This window comes from Mobula hypostoma, chromosome 18, assembly GCF_963921235.1.
Source record: "Mobula hypostoma chromosome 18, sMobHyp1.1, whole genome shotgun sequence".
NCBI classification, from domain to species: Eukaryota; Metazoa; Chordata; class Chondrichthyes; order Myliobatiformes; family Myliobatidae; genus Mobula; species Mobula hypostoma.
In genome coordinates, this window is record NC_086114.1 from 39,853,413 (window position 1) to 39,861,976 (window position 8,564).

Below are 8,564 nucleotides of genomic sequence, written 5' to 3' on the forward strand. Positions count from 1 at the left end.
GCTTCAGTTTCTGTTTGTAAGCCGGGAGGAGGAGTATGGCCTGATGGTCCGATTTTCCAAAGTGAGGTCGTGGGACGGAACGGTAGGCATCCTTGACTGCTGTGTAGCAGTGGTCAAGTATATTCTGGCTTCTAGTGGGGCAGGAGACATGTTGGTATAACTTTGGCAGCGCCTTTCTGAGGTTGGCCTGGTTAAAGTCGCCGGCTGTAATGAGCAAAGCCTCTGGATACCTTTTCTCAAGTTCACTGATGTTGGCATACAGTATGTTCAGAGCACACTCCACATCCACCTGGGGGGGATTGTAGACCACTGTCGGTATGACCGAGGTGAATTCCTATGGCAGATAGTAGGGGCGACACTTCACCGACAGGTGTTCCAGGTCCGGGCTGCAGGAGCTTGTCAGTGCCACTGTGTCCGAGCACCACGCAGTGTTGATCAGTAGGCAGACACCACCTCCACTCGTCTTGCCCAAAGACACCGTGCGGTCCATCCGATGGATCGAGAATCCCTCTGGTCGGATGGTACAGTCGGGGGGTGGCAGGGGAGAGCCAGGTCTCGGTGAAACAGAATACACAGCAGTTCTGCATCTCCCTGCAGTAGGTGAATCTCCCTTTAAGATCATCCACCTTGTTCTCTATGGCTTGCACATTAGCTAGCAGGATGGTGGGCATAGGGACCCTGAAGCCCCTCAGCTTCAATCTGACCAGCAGCCCAGCTCTTTTCCCGTGCTTCCTCGGTAAGTAGTGCATCTTTCCAGGTTTCCATTGATGCAGTATGTTGTTGTCAGCTCTTTGCGGTTGGTGGATGCATCCCACGGGGATCAATCGGTCGGTCGCCTCGTCCGATGCTCCGGGTCGGGCCGAGTAACGAGGGAGGCTCCGCTGCCACTTCCAGCTGCCGGGGGCCTGGGCTGTCGATTGGGTCGGGCCCTGAAGCCGACACTAAATCCCAGATGGCCGGGCTCCTGGCTGAAACAAGTCCTTAAGCTGAGTCACGGTTGCAGAGGCCTCCGCTCCAGCCGAGCCTCGGGCTTGATTTCCGAGGTTGGCGGCAGAGGCCTCACTTCCGGCAGCTGTGGATGGCCACCAATGGGGCTTTACGGTGGTCGCTCCGGGGAAGCGTCTGGGGCACCTTGAGGTCTCTGACGTCACTTCTGTGTGGTTGTCTGCTCCAGAGAGGTGCTGGAAGGGCCGCATCTCCAAGTGCTCCGGCACGGTAGCAGACCGCGGGTCTCCGGGAACGTGGTAGGCCTCGCTGGTCGGGTCTAGGTGTGGTCTGGAGTTTAAGAAGCAGTTCTGGCGTGGCAGTCTCCAGCTGGGTCAGTAGCTTCGCCAGGGTGTTGTTGATCTTAATCTTGCTAGATTGGAGGTTTAGAAGGGTTTCTCAGGTATAGGATAGTGGAGAGGGCAGTTTGCCCGGGAGAGCATGTGCATAGTCGCCAGTTACTGGCGCCATCTTTAATGGAAAAAAATACTGCCAGGGACAGCGTGTGTGGCTTTCAACCCGAGACCTGCCCCTCAAGGTGGACTCCTGCAAGCTCGCACCCCCCCGCCCCCGGGCATCATCGGCCCCTTTCCCTTTGCTAAGGTCATCAGCCCTGCTGTCGTCCATCTCAAGCTCCCCTCCACTCTCCGCCACATTTATCTCACCTTCCATGTGTCCTGTATCAAGCCTTTTATGAGCCACCTGCTGTGTCCTCTCCCCAAACCCCCCCCACAGCTCAACGATGGGTCAGAGGCCTTCACAGTGCATTGACTGCTGAACATTCAGCACTGGGGTCATGGCCTCCAGTACCTTGTGGACTGTGAGGGCAATGGTCCTGAGGAGAGGTATTGGGTCCCTGCCCGTACATCCTGGACCCCTCTCTCATCAGGGACTTTCATCGCCAGCACCCAGCTCCGCCTGCTGTGATGCCAGGAGGCGTCCGTGGGCGGGGGGGGGGGGGCGGGGTGGTACTCTCAGTACCTCCAGTTAAACTCTGTCTTTTTGTGTGCTCCCCTCCCCCAGCCGTCATTCTGTGGTTTTGTATTGGATGTACTCTTGTTTGTTTTCATGCCCCATGTGCTCCTGTCCATGCCCCTGCTCTACTCCAGCCCCTGTATTACTGAGTACCCCGCCTCTCACCTGTTTCTCATGGTTACCTGTATTGCTGCCACCTGTGTCTCATTGTGCTCCACCTATCATCTGCCTCTCTGGTTATTGCTCAGTGTATTTCAGTCCTGTGTTTTCACCTGTTTGTTGCCAGATTGTGCCAGTGAGTTTTCCTGAGCCTTTCCAGCATTTGTATCTGAACTTTGTCAGTCTGAATATCGACTCTGCCTATTTCCTGATTCTGGTTTTTGGATTTCTCTGGATGTTTTGATCTCTGCCTGAACTTTGATGCTGACTTTGTTTGCACCTCGGGATTTGTTACGGAATTAATATAACTGTGTGCACAGTACTGGCTCTGCGATTGGATCCCTGCACCAGCGTCCTGACAGAAAGACATCAACCACCCCCCATACAAAAACAAGCAACAAATTCTCACAAACCCAAACCCCCAATCTTTCCCCCATACAAGAAATCTAACAGATCACTCCACACGATAAAATGGCAACTGGAACATCAAATCTCAAACATTAAACCACCCCTCCCTCGCACAAAAAAACTACCATATCAGCAGCACAGCAAAACAGCATCAGAACATCAAACCGCAAATGCCCAACCCCCCCTTCTCACACACAAAAAACTAACAGATCACTCCACTCCATAAGGCAACAAGATCATCAAACCCTAAACCCCCAACTCCCAACACATCAACTGGCAACAAAAAAGAATGGGCGAAAATATTGAAAGCTGAAGCAAATGGGAACTTCTGCCCGTAGCAGTGAGAGTCCTTGAATACACCCGCCAGTCAGTTGGCACAAGTTTTCAGAGCCTTATCAGGTACTCCATTGGGAACTTCTGCCTTGCGAGGGTTCACTCTCTTTAAAGACAGCCTAACATCAGCCTCTGAGACAGAGATGACAGGGTCATAAGGTGCACAGGGATCGTCAGAGCTGTAGTTGTGTTCTCCCTTTCAAAGCAGGCATAGAAGGCGTTGAGTTCATCTGGTAGTGAAGCATCGCAGCCATTCATGCTATTGGGTTTCGCTTTATAGGAAGTAATGTCTTGCAAACCCTGCCAGAGTTGCCATGCATCCGATGTCGCCTCCAACCTCGTTCGAAATTGTCTCTTCACCCTTGAAGTAGCCCACCACAATTAATACCTGGTTTTCTGGTACAAGCCTGGATCGCCAGACTGGAGTGCCACAGATTTAGCCTTCAGCAGATGACGTACCTCCTGGTTGATCCATGGCTTTTGGTTCGGGATTGTACAGTAAGTCTTTGTAGGCACAACCTCATCCACACAGGTTTTAATGAAGTCAATAACAACTCATTCAGGTTTGAAGATGAATCTTTGAATACCGTCCAGTCTGTCGATTCAAACCAGTCCTGTAGGCGCTCCTGTGCTTCCCTTGTCCATACCTTCTTTGTCCTCACTACTGGTGCTGCAGTCTTCAGTTGCTTCAGTTCAAGAGAGACCACTCCAACACACCAGCCTTCCTATAAGAGAGATCACTTGAACACAGCAGCCTACAAAAGAAAGCAACCTCTCGACCCCTTGCTCTTGCTCTCCTCCGCATTCGCCTCGATGTTTCAATCTTCCTCGATGCTTTAATCAGCGAGAAACGGAGTCAATCATGACCCCGCGTGGAGACAACAGAGTGCTAGTTCACTCAATCAATCTCCAAGACACAGGCTCCAATAGTTCCAGAAACACATTTAAGATAAAAAGAAAGTGTAGAAGACATAGAAAAAGTGAAAGAGCAGAGTATCCTCAGTTCTTTGAGTCAACATTTCATCCCTACATTTCATTTTGTGGGAGGATGCCGTGGGCAAATTTGCTGCCTTGCTTTCTTCAGTGCAACGGTAACCACATGTCACTGGCTCAGGAGTGCTTTGGGGATTTCCAAATATGATGCAGGAAGCATTAAAGAATGTCCATTTTTGTCTTTAACCTTGACCTTCTGACACAGTTCTCAGTTGTGTATTTTAGTACTTTAATATACAGTTCCATTTCGTAGTTTCGTAGTTTATTCCATGAATGCTCATATAAAATACAATCAGATGCAATGAAATGCGGGTGATGGTTTTTGTTTTTTATTTAATAAACGATAGACAATAGGTGGAGGAGTAGGCCATTCAGCCCTTCGAGCCAGCACTGCCATTCACTGTGATCTTAGCTGATCATCCACAATCAATATCCAGTTTCTGCCTTATCCCCATATCCTTTTATTCTGCTATCTTTAAGAGTTCTATCCATCTCCTTCTTGAAAGCATCCAGAGACTTGGCCTCCACAGCCTTCTGGGGCAGAGCATTCCATATATCCACCACTTTCTGGGTGAAAAAGTTTTTCCTCAACTCCGTTCTAAATGGCCTACCCCTTACTCTTAAACTGTGGCCTCTGGTTCTGGACTCACCCATCAGCAGGAACATGCTTCCTGCCTCCAGCGTGTCCAATCCCTTACTAATCTTATATGTTTCAATAAGATCCCTTCTCAGCCTTCTAAATTCCAGAGTATACAAGCCCAGTCGCTCCAATCTTTCAACATATGACAGTCCCGCCATCCCGGGAATTAACCTTGTGAACCTATGCTGCACTCCCTCAATAGCAAGAATGTCCTTCCTCAAATTTGGAGACCAAAACTGTACACAGTACTCCAGGCGTGGTCTCACCAGGGCCCTGTACAACTGCAGAAGGATCTCTCTGCTCTTATACTCAATTCCCCTTATTATGAAGGCCAGCATGCCATTAGATTTCTTCATTGCCTGCTGTACTTGCATGCTTGCTTTCAGTGACTGATGTACAAGAACACCTAGATCTCGTTGCACTTCCCCTTTTCCCAACTTGACTCCATTTAGATAATAATCTGCCTTCCTGTTCTTACCACCAAAATGGATAACCTCACATTTATCCACATTAAACTGCATCTGCCATGCATCTGCCCACTCACCCAGCCTGTCCAAGTCACCCTGCATTCTCATAACATCCTCCTCACATTTCGCACTGCCACCTAGCTTTGTGTCATCGGCAAATTTGCTAATGTTACTTTTTTCATCAAATTTCATTGACAAGGTCTAAGGGGGTTACTGTCAATGCGGCTTTAACTTTCAATCCCATCGGTAGAAAGCAAGGATATGAGGAAGAATTGCTTTTGTCCCAGAATGTGCTGGAATCTGGAACTCTCTGCCTGAGGGTGAACATAAAATATCTAAGAAATATTGAAACAAGCATCTAAATTGTCAAGACACAGAAGACTATTGATTAAATGTTGACAATGGACAGAGAGCCCTGGATAGAGTTTATGTGGAAAAGATTTTCCATTTTCTAGGATCCAAGGCCACAGTCTTATGACATTCCTTTAAAAATGAGGTGAGGAAAAAATGTAAACAACAGGAATTCTGCAGATGCTGGAAGTTCAAGCAACACACATCAAAGTTGCTGGTGAATGCAGCAGGCCAAGCAGCATGTGTAGGAAGAGGTGCAGTCGACGTTTCAGGCCGAGACCCTTCGTCAGGTCTAACTGAAGGAAGAGTGAGTAAGGGATTTGAAAGTTGGAGGGTGAGGGGGAGATCCAAAATGATAGGAGAAGACAGGAGGGGGAGGGATAGAGCCAAGGGCTGGACAGGTGATAGGCAAAAGGGGATACGAGAGGATCATGGGACAGGAGGTCCGGGAAGAAAGACGGGGGTGGGGGGGGAAATGTCTTCAGCCAGAGGGTGGTGTATCTCTGGAGTTTATTGCCACAGAGGTCTGTGGAGACCAAGTCACTGGGATCATTTAAGACAAAGATTAATAGGTTCTTGATCAGTAAAGCGGTTAAGGGTTACAAGGGGAAGGCAGGAAAATGGGATTGACAGAGAAATCAGATGTTCTAAACGGCAGAGCGGACAAGAAGCACTGCATAGCCCAATTCTGCTCGTATAAATGATGGTCTAATAGGAATGTGGTGGGTCATTGCCACAAGATGAACCAAATCTCCATATTTTATGGAGCACATGGAACTTGCTTCATAACCAGCTGATGTTCCACATTCTCTGTCTGTTCCTTCACCTCATCCTGCAGGAAACAGGGCACCTAGAAGTGACACACCCAGAAAACAAGGACAGTTATGTCAGAAAACAACACACATCAAAGTTGCTGGTGAACGCAGCAGGCCAGGCAGCATCTCTAGGAAGTGGTACAGTCGACGTTTCAGGCCGAGACCCTTCGTCAGGACTAACTGAAGGAAGGGTTAGTAAGAGATTTGAGAGGGGGAGGGGGAGGGGGAGATCCAAAATGATAGGAGAAGACAGGAGGGGGAGGGATGGAGCCAAGAGCCAGACAGGTGATTGGCAAAGGGGATATGAGAGGATCATGGGACAGGAGGCCCAGGGAGAAGGAAAAGTGGGGGGGGAACCCAGAGGATGGGCAAGGGGTATAGTCAGAGGGACAGAGGGAGAAAAAGGAGAGTGAGAGAAAGAATGTGTGTATTAAAATAAATAACGGATAGGGTACGAGGGGGAGGTGGGGCATTAGCGGAAGTTAGAGAAGTCAATGTTCATGCCATCAGGTTGGAGGCTACCCAGACGGAATATAAGGTGTTGTTCCTCCATCCTGAGTGTGGCTTCATCTTACAGTAGAGGAGGCCGTGGATAGACATGTCAGAATGGGAATGGGATGTGGGTGCTGTTGTAGTCTGGCGTACTGACCTCTACCTTGCCGAGGCACAGCGACAACTCGCGGATACCACCTCTTATCTACCCCTCGATCGTGACTCCACTAAGGAGCACCAGGCCATTGTCTCCCACACCATCACCGACTTTATCCGCTCGGGATCTCCCATCCACTGCTACCAACCTTATAGTTCCCACACCTCGCACTTCCCGTTTCTACCTCCTACCCAAGATCCACAAACCTGCCTGTCCTGGCAGACCTATTGTCTCAGCTTGCTCCTGCCCCACCAAACTCGCTTCTGCATGCCTCGGCACGGTTTTATCCCCCACTTGTTCAATCCCTTCCTACCTATGTTCATGACACTTCTCACGCTCTTAAACTTTTTGATGATTTTAAGTTCCCTGGCCCCCACCACTTTATTTTCACCATGGATGTCCAGTCCCTATACACTTCCATCCCCTATCAGGAAGGTCTCAAAGCTCTCTGCTTCTTTTTGGATTCCAGACCTAATCAGTTCCCCTCTACCACCACTCCACTCTGTCTAGCGGAATTAGTCCTTACTCTTAATAATTTCTCCTGTGGCTCCTCCCACTTCCTCCAAATTAAAGGTGTAGCTATGGGCACCCTTATGGGTCCTAGCTATGCCTGCCTTTTTGTTGGCTTTGTGGAACAATCTATGCTCCGTACCTATTCTGGTATCTGTCCCCCAGTTTTCCTTCGCTACATCGACGACTGCATTGGCGCTGCTTCCTGCACGCATGCTGAGCTCGTTGACTTTATTAACTTTGCCTCCAACTTTCACCCTGCCCTCAAGTTTACCTGGTCCATTTCCGACACCTCCCTCCCCTTTCTAGATCTTTCTGTCTCTATCTCTGGAGACAGCTTATCCACTGATGTTTACTATAAGTCTACTGACTCTCACAGCTGTCTGGACTATTCCTCTTCTCACCTTGTCTCTTGCAAAAATGCCATCCCCTTCTCGCAATTCCTCCATCTCCGCTGCATCTGCTCTCAGGATGAGGCTTTTCATTCTAGGACGAGGGAGATGTCCTCCTTTTTTAAAGAAAGGGGCTTCCCTTCCTCCACCATCAACTCTGCTCTCAAACGCATCTCCCCCATTTCACACACGTCTGCTCTCACTCCATCCTCCTGCCATCCCACTAGGAATAGGGTTCCCCTGGTCCTCACCTACCACCCCACCAGCCTCCGGGTCCAACATATTATCCTCCGTAACTTCCGCCACCTCCAACGGGATCCCACACTAAGCACATCTTTCCCTTCCCCCCTCTCTCTGCTTTCCGCAGGGATCGCTCCCCACGCGACTTCCTTGTCCATACGTTCCCCCCTTCCCATCTCTCCCCACTTATCTCCCTCCTGGCACTTATCCTTTTAAGCGGAACAAGTGCTACACATGCCCTTACACTTCCTCCCTTACCACCATTCAGGGCCCCAGACAGTCCTTCCAGGTGAGGCGACACTTCACCTGTGAGTCAGCTGGGATGATATACTGTGTCCGGTGCTTCCGATGTGGCCTTCTATCTATTGGCGAGACCCAATGCAGTCTGGGAGACCGTTTTGCTGAACACCTACGCTCTGTCCGCCAGAGAAAGCAGGATCTCCCAGTGGCCACACATTTTAATTCCACATCCCATTCCCATTCTGACATGTCTATCCATGGCCTCCTCTACTATAAAGATGAAGCCACACTCAGGTTGGAGAACAACACCTTATATTCCGTCTGGGTAGCCTCCAACCTGATGGCATGAACATTGACTTCTCTAACTTCTGCTAATGCGCCACCTCTCCCTCGTACCCCATCCGTTAT